Source organism: Ailuropoda melanoleuca, chromosome X, assembly GCF_002007445.2.
Source record: "Ailuropoda melanoleuca isolate Jingjing chromosome X, ASM200744v2, whole genome shotgun sequence".
Classification (NCBI taxonomy): domain Eukaryota; kingdom Metazoa; phylum Chordata; class Mammalia; order Carnivora; family Ursidae; genus Ailuropoda; species Ailuropoda melanoleuca.
Window position 1 is genome coordinate 37,827,486 of NC_048238.1, and position 12,504 is coordinate 37,839,989.

At 41.4% G+C, this 12,504-nt stretch overlaps 1 protein-coding gene across 4 annotated transcripts in view; it reads right to left on the minus strand.

Annotated features, from left to right (window-relative positions):
* EFHC2 (EF-hand domain containing 2) overlaps positions 1–12,504 on the minus strand; it is a 198,254-nt gene that overhangs the window by 44,456 nt on the left and 141,294 nt on the right. The gene's annotated exons all lie outside the window — the stretch shown is intronic.

Below are 12,504 nucleotides of genomic sequence, written 5' to 3' on the forward strand. Positions count from 1 at the left end.
GAGCAGCAGGAAGACACCAGGGCCAGAAGGGGAAACCATAAGCACTGTAGTTTCTAAATAAAATGGCATCTTGCCTGGAGTCAAACTTCTACCAGGTAACAGCCTGCAACCAGAAAGTAAATCTTTCAAAGTCCTTGAATGGTCAAAAAACCTGTCACCAAATACATGATTTCATTCAATGCCTATTACTCTTACTTTACACAGAATAGTAACAGACTTGGGGTTCTGGCTTCCCAAGGTATAAAATTTATAAATCAGCACATTCGAAAGGTCCTTTCAAGTTGGAGAAAGCAATAAGAAACATTTCTGCAGTAGAAACGAAAACTGACACACCCTGCCAGTGAGAAAAAAGTGAGAGAAAAGAGTAAAAATTGAAGAGCTGTGTAGAGGAACAGTTGTCTGAGTCTTTCGAAGGCAAATGGCATTAAAATTACGTGGCAGAGCTAAAAAAACAAATGACAGCAATGACATGTTAATGATGAGGACTCAAATCCTAACAAATTGGCAGGATTGTTTTCAATATATTCTCTATATCAAAGCTATAAACCATGCGGCACGTGTTAAGAAAGAAGTACATCAAAATAGTTAAAACGCCAACTGTTACAGTGGTTACATGGATGAGCTTCTGCCATCTAGAAAATCTACTTACTGAGAATAATTCAGTTCCCAAGAATCCCAACTAAGTGATGGAAGACAAGATTTTATTTGCTCTTTGGCTGTAGACCGGTCTTTTGGAATAATGGCTTTTAGTTCTTTTATGTATTTTTTTAAAGGTTTTATTTATTTCTTTATTTGACAGAGAGATAGAGAACACAAGTAGGCAGAGCGGTAGACAGAGGGAGAGGAAGAAGCAGGCTCTCCACTGAACAGGGAGCCCGATGTGGGGCTCAATCTCAGGACACTGGGATCATGACCCGAGCCAAAGGCAGCCACTTAACCAAATGAGTCACCCGGGCGCCCCTGTTTTATGTATTTCTTGTCAATATCACGATCACCGAAGATCTCTGAGCTCTTCTCATCAAGAATTTCCCTAGACAGAGTGTAGGAAAGCCCACATCTGAAGAAATTGCATTTCATCTATATCCACTTCTCAGGGTTTCTAGGTTTTTTTGTTTGTTTGTTTGTTTGTTTTGCTTTTATTTTTTTTTAATGGGAAATGAAGACCACATTCAACCAAAAGGACCCCACAATTCCATCAGGTCAGTCTGGGTCAGACAATCAATCAGTAACATTAGCTGGGGGCTCACTGTGTGGGAAACACTGTACAGTCACTTTGGCATCCGAGCTTTTCAGAGTCTATAACTTATTACAGCCATCCCAATACGCACAGATGAGCTCTCAATGCCACAAACCGGGAGGGCCACTTGAATGAATTGAATAATAATAACCCTTGACATTCACAGAGTACTAGCTAGGTGCGAGGTCCTGTGTTGCCAGGGACTTCCGCCATGGACCACCTCCTCTGGCCTAGAGGATAAGGACTAGTATTCTTTTTTAAAGATTTTATTTATTTATTTATTTGACAGAGCGAGAGTGCGTGCAAGCAGGGGCAACAGCAGAGGGAGAAGTAGGCTCTCTGCTGAGCAGGCAGCCCCATGCAGGGCTCAATGCCAGGACCCTGGGATCATGACCTGAACCAAAGGCAGACGCTTAACCCACTGAGCCACCCAAGCACCTTGATAGGGACTATTATTATCCCCATTTTATAGATGAGAATACAGAGGCACTGAATATGCCCAACATCCCGAAAGCCAGAATGAGAACCCCTGCAGTCTGGCTCCAAAGCCCATGCCCTTGCATACTCTTCCATCCCTCTTCTGTTGGGACACAGAAGACAGAATGAGTGCATGGAGTGGGGCTCAGTCAGGGAAAGTTGCTTAAAGGTGGTGGGCTTTGAGCTGTTTACAGACCTCTACTTCCTTTACTGTCTGTGACCTCTGCTTTGCGAGCTATCACTGATCAGCATAAATAAGGAAGAGAAAATAATTTCAGAAACCCTGAGTCACCAACCATGAGAGAAGACTAAGTGACCACAGACGAACCAATTCAATGAAAGCCCCCGGCTCATTTAGAACACCAGTCGTGGAATAATCAGTCATGATACGTGCATAAAATGGAACACTATGCAACCATGAAAAATATGTTATTGATTGGTATTTACTGGTATGAAAGGTGCCCATGCTCTATTGATAAATATATAATCCCAGTGAAACTGAACATACTTGTACCTATATATTCATGGGTGAAACAGGGGATGGGGATAAGGAGGGCACTTGTCGTGATGAGTACTGGGTGATAAACAGAGGTATTGAATAACTCTATTGTACACCTGAAACTAATATGACACTGTATGTTAACTAACTGGAATTTTTAAAAAAGATTTTATCTATTTACTTGAGAGAAAACAAGAGCAAGAGAGAGAGAGGGAGAGCAGGCTCCCCGCTGAGCAAGGAGCCTGATGTGGGACTTGATGCCAGGACCCTGGGATCATGACCTGAGCCGAAGGCAGACGCTTAACCAACTGAGCCACCCAGGTGCCCAACTAACTGGAATTTAAATACAAACTTAAAAAAAAAAAAAGATGAAGGATACATGTCAAAACATAGACAACATTATCCCTGATCGCTGAGATTTCTTTACGTAGACACATGTGTATATATGAGAGTTTCTGCTTTTCCTGAACTTTTGTAATAAACAAATATTACTTTCATCATCATAAAAAAAACCCATCTGAAAGCTTTTTCCTTTTGAGGGTAGAAACAGTGTGAAGAAGGATAAGTGGCACGCTCCCAAGGACAAAGGAAAAGAACGTGTGCAGCAGTAACTAGAAACTTTCCACATACTTTTAACCAAACTTATTCTAGCACCCCCAGGTCATAAAAGTTTATTTTCCTTTTCATTGGATAAACTGAAATTGTCTTGGCCTCGCTGCAGTTAAAATTTCTATCTGCTGGATCTCTGCAAGCTTGGGTCTTCAACAGCACAGTATCCCACCACTTCCGATGTCTTTACGTGAGGGTTTCAAACAAGCTGCCGCAGACTTACAACTGTCCCCAGTCACACGGGACGCCAGGGGCCCCTGAGCTGACACTGGTGTGGCCGGTGTGCCCATTGTCCCCACGTGAGGCAGGGTCCCGGGAATGGGGATCCCAACCAGGAAGTGTAAGACTTGTCCTGCCGAGCTCAAGTGGCCGCCATTACTTTGCCCCGCCTTTGCCATGTGCCCCTTCTTTAGGATTCGCCCCGCCCAGTCAAACTTGAATGGGCTTCACCAAGAACAAGGGATCTTCTCACCCCGCCTTTTTTTGGATTGTGGTAAAACAGCCGGGACGTACGATGTACCACGGGTGGCATTTAGCACATTCACAACAGTGGGCAATCACCACGTCTTGTCTCTTTCAAAACATTTTCATCATCTTGAAGAAGCTAGTCACTGTGCTTTCTTCCTTCCTCCCTGCCCTCTCCCCACCTGGCAACCACTAATCTGTTTTCCATCCCTGCAGATTTGCCAATTCTGGATATTTCCTAGAAACGGAGTCACAGAGTATTGTGTTTTGTGTCTGGCTTTTCCTGCTTGGCATAATGTTTTCACGTTCACATCCATGTTGTAGCATGTATCAGTACTTCATTCCTTTTGGGGGCTGAATAATATACCATTGTATGAATGTACCACATTTTGTGTATCCATTCATGCATCGATGGACATTTGAGTTGTTTCCACCTCTGGGCTCTTGTGAATAGTGCTGCTGTGAACATTCAGGTACAAGTTTTAGTTTGAATGCCTGTTTTCCATTTGGGGGTATATCCCCACAGGAGTAAAACTGCTGGGTCACTTAGGAATTCTGTATTTAACCTACTGAGGACCCACCAAGCGGTTTTCTGCATATTCTGTTTTTGCCAGCAGCAGCCACGGAAACAAAGATCCAGCTTCCATCACACATAGCCCTTCCTCACTTAAACCTTCAGAGCGAACCTGAAATATGCTCTGAGAGCAACATCTGAACTTCGTGCTTCCCTCCCCTTCATTTAGAGGAGATGAAAATTCATTTTAAAAAGGAGGTTTTGTCGTATTGATCTGCTACTCTGTGATTAGTAGTGCTAATCTTAAAAACTCAAAATGGCAATCATCTTTGCCTTTACTCAACATCGTACTATGTCCCTGGCAATAATATTTTATATGGAGCATCACAGTATTATTTAGTTAATCTTTTAAGGGATGCTGCCATGACTTTCGCTCAGTTTTTGTAATTAAAGTCGTAAGAGTCAAAAAATAATGCCAAACTGCTCTAGGGTATTGAAGTAACCAGGCAGAATTCTGAAACATGAAATGCTAAGCAGTTTTACAAGACAAAATTCCGTTAAAGTCACCCACTCATGTAACAATGAATAAAAACTTCATTTTAAAGCTCTGAATCTCAGGGTATTTTCTTACACATTGAATCGGTAAAGTCTAAGCGAGAACTTTCCTACCAACTAAAAAAAAATTAGCTTCAACGTGAACAAGGGCTCAAGAATTGAAGCTTTGGGCTCTAAGATTTACAAGAAAATCTGGTTGAGCCTAAATTAAACCAGCAGCAATTCTTTTTTTTTTTTTTTAAAGATCTTATTTATTTATTGGACAGAGAGAGACACAGCGAGAGAGGGAACACCAGCAGGGGGAGTGGGAGAGGAAGAAGTAGGCTCCCAGCAGAGCAGGGAGCCCAATGAGGGGCTTGATCCCAGAACCCTGGGATTAAGCCCTGAGTCAAAGGCAGACGCTTAACGACTGAGCCACCCAGGTGCCGCCCAAGCAGCAATTCTAATGACAATTTACTAACCAGAAGCCAGGCATTCTTACTCACATCCTACACTCCCTCGGGTTTTCTCTTGTACTTGTGGGCCTAAGCTGCCCGTGCAGTGCAGAAAAGCCTGCCTTTCCTCACTGACATCCCAGCCTGCCGAACTGTTGGACTAGTGTATTGCCAGACAGTGGGTAGAGGGTGGCAGAGACAGCCGGTAGAATATGTGTCAGAGGAAGGAGAGACGGTAAGATGCATCGAAGTGGGGCCAGGACAAATGTCTGACCAACCGGATTTTGCTACCAGCCTAACTATAGTTCAAAACCATTTATGTTCTCACTGGAGAACAAGGTCACGATATACAGCCACTTCATCTGGACAGTGCCCAGACAGGCAGTACCCCAGGGAGGACATTTACAGACTTATGGTATAAATGGTGTCCCCTGGAATTGTGTGACATGGTGGCCTTGCCAGAGAAGCCAAAGAACTCTAAAGAAAAGGGAAACATGAGGTCAACCCCAGACTAAGAAAATCACCTACTCTAGCCTAGGTTGTAAACCTCTTTGCAATTGGGAGGTGGTGTGGTTTAGCGGGCAAAGTAGGAGCTTTTGAATTACACAGACCTGGACTAAAATTCCAGCCCTGCTAATTGACTAACAAATAGGAACTTTGGTAAATCACTTCTCCGAAGCTCTGTCCCTTACCTGTGAAACTGGACAAGACCATTTGCTTTGTTGGTCACATCACACCTCTCTTCCAAACCCCCTGAGGGCTTGCCACCTCTCCTGAAGTAGAACCCGAAAGTCTCATGATGTGATGTCTGACAGGCTGTCCCCTTTGCCATCTCTTGGGCCTCATCCCCTCTTTCCCTCTGTACCTGCCATACTGCACTCCTTGCTTTTCCTCAAACAAGCGAGGTACATTCCAGCTTGAGGATCTCCACCCCGGCTGCCCCCCTACCCAGAAGGCTCTTCCCCAAGACAGTTACATGGTTTGGTCCTTCACCTCCCGTTGGGCATCTTCACATCTGCTTGCGTGTCATCTTCTCCGTTAAGGCCTTCTCTGAGCATTCTTTTTAAAAATGTGAGCCCTCCCTCCACAAGTCTGGCATTCCCTAACCCCTTCTCTGCTTTCTTTTCCTCAGTGGCATTTATCATACGCCAACCTGGTGTATCATTTACTTTCTTATTCTGTATATCGTCTTTGTCCCCCAACTAGAACGTAAGCTCCACAGAGGACAGGGCTATTTTGTTCACTGCTGAATCTCCAACACTTTAAATAGGCCCCTGGAACATAGTAAGCGCTCTATAATAAGTAGTTGGCTGAATAAATGAGAACCGAGGGGTAAGCTAGCAAGGTATAAAAAACATTTAGCATTAGTGCCTGGAACCATGAATGCCCAACAAATGACAACACTTGAGAGAGTTTCAAGTTGTAGTAAACTGAAAGAGTTACTTCTCTTAAGCAAGTTTATCTTAGAAAAATGTGAAATGTTTCTGATGACTAAAATCACAGAATTTATCTGCAGAATGTTAAAGGAACATGGTACGCTTGTTTTAATTAGACTTATACAGGATTAAGTCTGAAGTGGTAAAGTAAATAAGCTCCAGGTGTGCCTTTCTTTAGATAATGTATATATTTGAGAAGCTCCACAAATGCTTAATTCTTAGAAATCAAATTAGGTGCCCCCCTTTCATTCTCTGTTACATATAAAGACCCTCTATCCTCCTTTCGGTCATTTTTTAAATTGGCAACGGCACCTAACACCTAGCTTTAAATTCCTCTGATTCCTGTCAAGTTCTTAATGACAAGCAAGCCAGTGGACTCTGAAATAAGTCCTCTGGAAACGAAAGAATCTTTTGACAGTATCGTAATTACTGCCAAATTCATCTGCGTTGTAAATTGATTTTTTGATATGTTTTCTCCAAGAGAAGTACATCTGCATTGAAAATCACTGACCCTGTTTTCTTACTTCAACTGTAAGCAGGCTTCTAGTTTTCTCTCTGTTGCTGTTCTAATCTTCATTTCACATCAAATACTATGGTTTTTCCTGTTTTGACATGTAGTGGAATGTACATGGTAATTTTGATTTATTTAGTTTGAAATCCAGTATGTCTTAGTGCACCCGACTCTGGGGCTGTTTAAGTGTAGCCAAACAAAAAAATGAGATATTCTCATGTAGTTAAGAGCAATTGCTGTGTATTATTAATAATATTCCTCATAGAGGTGCAATTTGAGAAACCCCTATAAAAGCCACTCCTCTATCATTCTTCTACAATTTGGTATAATACCATTCAATTAACATTTAAAGAGGCTAGGACAACAGTGTTTTTTGGGTTTTTGTGTGTTTTAAATTATGTCAAGACTTTTTGGTAGCAGCAAATGCAAAGTGTGGATGATGGTGCTTAACTTGCAATGTGGGCAGAAAGGAATGAATATTCATTTCATTTATAAGCAAAGCTTTTCATTTTCTAGCACCTTCCTTTTGGCTAACACCCATCCTGTGTTCAAGGATAATTTGGCTCCAAGCCAACCTCACTTGTTTGGCTTTCTGTTTTTAACTCTTTCTCACTGGTTGCCAGATGTTTTATTAGAGGCCATCCTGGGCCCTGAGACAATGGGGCGGGGGCCAGGACCTTACAAGGAAGGCCACCCCATATAAGCCCACAGGTATTTACTGATCAAACAATGGGCTCAACAAGACTAGGTCTGTGCCCTTCAGGTGCTTACAATCAATTTAGCAATTCAAGACTTACTAATATCAAAACGTATCAAATAAAATATAATCAGTCCTAATTCTTCCTGAACACACACTCTAAAATATAGAATTTATTGGCTTTACTCCATTAAAAAAGGAACACATGTCTAAATACAGAGAATTTGGTTTGTAATAAAACCAAGAAAAAAAGCCATACACATTCCCACTGCCCAAATACAACCAAGTAATTAAACGTTTTGGTATACTTCTTCGCAGTCTCTTTTCTGTGCATGGGTATTTAATTGCCTTTTCTTTTTCTTGATATCTGTGAACATATTTTATGGCCTGCTTTTTTTTCATTTAACTAGTACATTTCCTGTTATCACATAGTCTTCTGAAACGAAAATGCTAAACCATCCTGTTATTGGACATTTTGTGGGCTTTTCTCAAATTTTTATGTAAGTAATGTCATAATGAACATCTTCATGTGTAAACATTTGTCTGCATTTAAAATGATTTCCTTTGACCACAGAGGAAGGAAGAGACTGGCTGACTTGTGTTATAGGGTGGGGAACGGGCACCAGAGCAATATTAAAAGACAGACAGAAGCAGTGACCTTTTTTTTTTCCCCCTTTGGCTTGCTTACTCACAAAATAATTTTGAAAAACTATGTATCCCCCTCACACATTTTTTCAGTTGACATTTAAAATACATTTTTTTCTGTTTAAAAGTATAAATATGTAAATAAAATGAAATAATTTCCTTTGGACAGTGTCCCAGAAGTACAATCAGGTGGGCAAAGAAAAAGGACATTTAAAAAATTTTTGATACACGGCATTAAGTTGCTTTTACCCTCCCAGCAGCAATGAGAGAGAGTCCACGGAAATAGATAGTAATCATTTTTAAAAGTGTTCCCTAATTACACAGGTAAAAATGATGTCTCATTTTAATTAATAGTGATTTGACTACTAATAAACTTGACCATCTCTTATGTGCTAAGAAACTGTCTATCTCCTATTGTGTTCTTTCTAAACATGTCCTTACCTATGGATTCATTCATTCACTCGACAAAGGCTAATTGAGAACTTACTCCATGTCATGCAGTATCAACTGATAGAGAGTGAGAGAGCAATGGACTAGAATCGATCCCCAGCCCTCAATGACCGCACCCTAGATTTCGTCACAGACCAAGAGGAAAACCAAGTCAACAAAGAAAAAAAAAGGGGGGTCTGCAATAAAGATATGTCTAGAAGCTTAGAGAGAGTACCCCCACATCTGGTCTGGCACATATATACACGTAGGGGGAATCAAGAAGGCTTCATGACAGAGGTGGTAATGGAGCAGAGGCTGAAGATGAAAGACAATTTGGCAGTCAGAGAAGTAGGGCAAGGAGGGGAAGAAGTTGGAGGAATGGGAGAAAGAACGGTACCCTTAAAGATCAAGGAGAACAAGAGGATGGTACATCCGAGGAGCCGTACAAAGTATTAATAACAGGAGCTCACGTCTACCAGGGCTTAGTGCTGGTGTTCATCCGGTTCTACCGAACCGTGTTGTCAGACTGGGTAAGGTGGTTAACTATATATTCATGTTTAGGCATGAAGGTGTCCTTTAATCCAACTACTTCATAAACAGGAGCTCATCTCTCCCACAGCAGCCTTTAAGCAGGAACTTTGATTATCCCCATTTTATTTTTTTTTAAGATTATTCATTTGAAAGCAAGAGCATGAGGTGGGTGGGGGGCAGAGGGAGAGGGAGAAGCAGACTCCCAACTTAAAATAGCAGCAAAACCAAACCTCTGACTTTCTGCCTGGCTAAATGGCACCCATCTGCCTGGCAAAGCAGTCGCCCTCACCAGCCTTGTGGGATCCCGGACAAGGGGGAAGGGGTAGAGAAGAGGTCTCGGGTATATACTGCTCATTCCTCAAGAGGAATTCCTGGTAATACGGCCCATGAGACCTCAAGAAATTGAATGGGAAAGCAAAAAAGAGGTGCGATCATATGCCAACCTTGGGCAGGTGGAATGTGTCATAATGGTTCCAAGGGCGATCACGGAGTTTACACGGATGGTCAAGACTATCTCCTAGGACTTATTTTCCCGGTCATCTTGTTTTGTAGTTTCAGTTTTTTGTGTATCATTACTATTAACTTCTGTTGCTACTTGTCTTTTGCAATAAAGACGATACTTTGTTCTTCAGTTCTGCGAATTTTTTTTTCTAAAAAGGAACACTATGGTTGTATTTGTTTTCTCAATAATCAGTTTTAATATCAGAAAATGAATGCGTCATGGTACAAATTCAAAAAGCGTAAGAAATTCTATAATGAATCTCCTCACTGCCCCAATCTCCAGTCCCACTCCCCAGAATTCCTTTTTCCCCCCAGCTTTATTGAGGTATAATTGACAGACAAAATTATATATATTTAAGGTATACAATATGATGATTTCATATACATACATATTGTGAAATGATGATTAGATTCCACCATTCTCTCTTGGTGAAGTTGAAATTGCCCTAAAATATTTTAAACTTAGATCTACCTAAGTTTCAAAGATAAGGATGAAATATAAGATTTTACTCTCAAGATGCAATGTGAAGAATTCAGCCCTTCACTTCCCCACTCTCTCTTGCTGAGACTTGGCTATTTTGTCTGTGGCATAAACCATATCATTGTCCTTTTAAATTTCTGTAACAATATCATTCACCTCTTGAAATAACGTTTTACCTTGGATTTGGGATGTATAATCCTGTGTGTGTGTGTGTGTGAAACTTGTTTTAGGGTCCAGTGCTGTTCCAGTTTTTTTTTAAGATTTCTTATTTATTTATTTGACAGAGAGCGAGACAGAGAAAGAGGGAACATAAGCAGGGGCAGTGGGAGAGGGAGAAGCAGGCTTCCCGCTGAGCAAGGAGCCCGATGCGGGGCTCGATCCCAGGGCTCTGGGATCATGACCTGAGCCGAAGGCAGACACTTAACCACTGAGCTGCCCAGGTGCCCCTGTTCCAATTTGTTAAGGTATGATGTCCTCCTTGAGTTCTGAATTTTGATTTTGTCTTCATGTTCTCAAGTAACCTATTAAAGTAACGTACTACTTTGAGTAATACGTTATGTTTCGTGTTCTTGAAGGTTAAAAACATTTCTATTGTCCCCATGTACAACAAACAACTGGTGCCCAATTTATTTACTTGACAAGCACTGAAGATTTTTTCCGTTGTCTGCTCATTCTGTTACCTGAGGCCATATCTTTTTGGTTTTTAGGTCATTGGTTCTGCTGGTGGTGGTGGTGTTTTTAAGCTTGGCTTATGTTTTGCTTTGATGTTCTTTATGAGATTCTTTCCTTATATACGACCTTTACATTTTTACCAAGGTATATCTAGTGATCTCATGTATTTTGCTTGAAACAGAATGAATTCTCTCAATTTCCAGACATTTTTTTTAAGCTTAGAAAAGGATTTCTCTTAAACAATTATCTTTGATTATTGCTTTAGTTCCCTTTGTTTAGTTCCCTCTCTCCCTCTAATCCTGCTCCTTTTCGCATCCTCTTAATCCTCCTCTTATTTTGCACTGTTTGGGAGTATTTCTAAAGCTAGTTCCCTGGTTTACTATGGAGTTTTCTGCAGTGTCCAGTCTCCTCCAACTGCTTCCTGTTTANTCAGTCTCCTCCAACTGCTTACTGTTTAATTTTTAATTTAGAAAAAAAAATGTGTTTCATACCTTTTAATACAACTCTTTCCCTATTTTGGTGTGTTTGCTTCTCAAAATGACCTGCTCTTGCTGAGACCATCATACATCTGGTTGTGACTATAACTATCTCCTAAAAATAATTAAACAAAAACCAATTTCATACTTTTGGAATCCACATGGCTTCTGCTACACTGCACAGCTTAGTTTCCAACTGCTTATGCAAACTCACAGAGAGGTCTCTAGAACATTCTGGGCATTTCGTGTGCGGTTATGCTTCACCAAATTCTATAGGCTCTGTCACAGATAGGGCCTGTGTGTATCTGGGGACAGGGAGGGAGCCATGAAAGAAAGGAGGGATCCAATCATAGCCACCACCCTCAATAAACAGGCCCAAGTCACCATGAAAAGAAGGAGGGAAGAAGGAAGGGAAAAGGGGAGGAAGACAAGCTTTTGATTGGGAGACCAAGAAGCCGAATTTGGGTGGGGGGCTGACAGGGAAAGAAGAGGCTAAGTGACAGAGTAAAAGCTGGGAGCCTTGTCCCAATATCCCAACCAATGACAGAGGGACTCCAAAAGAGGCTCTCCATGCTTGGTGTCCCCGGAGTTGTGCAGGTCACAATCCACACAACTCTTAACAGTGGCCCTTCCCTAGGACCACGGAGTCAGATAAAGGCCTTGGGGTAAACTCTCTGGCTTATGCTTGATTGACAGATTATCGTGAAGGCAACCAGATCTCTTATGCCGAAGCAAATCCGAAAAGAAAGAAGTAGGAGGACATTAAGGAACACGATGATTTACTTCTTTATCCTAATACGAAGTTGCAAAATTTCCTACCTATTGCAGAGGCCTATTTCTGGATTTGCTTTGGTCTTCTATGAAGAATTCTGAGCTTGGGAGAGGCAGCACTGGGATGACAATTAAATCACTTATCTGAATCAGAAGTCACGGGTCCAGCCTAGGCGACCCATCCACCTGCACTCCGACAGCGTCTAGAACTTTTCAGCTTCACCAGGGCAGTGAGAAATCATTTTTAATCCAGATAATATAACGAGAACTTGTTCCTGGCTTCTTGTTTTAAACACCCCGTGCTTAAATTATGTAACGGATCCTAGCGTGTAACCATAGAACATCAGGCCTAAATATAGCCGTTTTCAGAGTAATACAAGAAATCCATATGCTGATAAAGCCTCCAGGGTGCTAAATCAAAAATCAAACAAACATGTTAATCTGTTTAGAGTTTGACATTTCGACTTATAAAAAAAAAAAAAAAACTGAAGGAAAAATGAGCAGGAAATCAGTCAAGAGAAAAGCAAACAGGGAAGCTGGTTGTTANGACATTTCGACTTATAA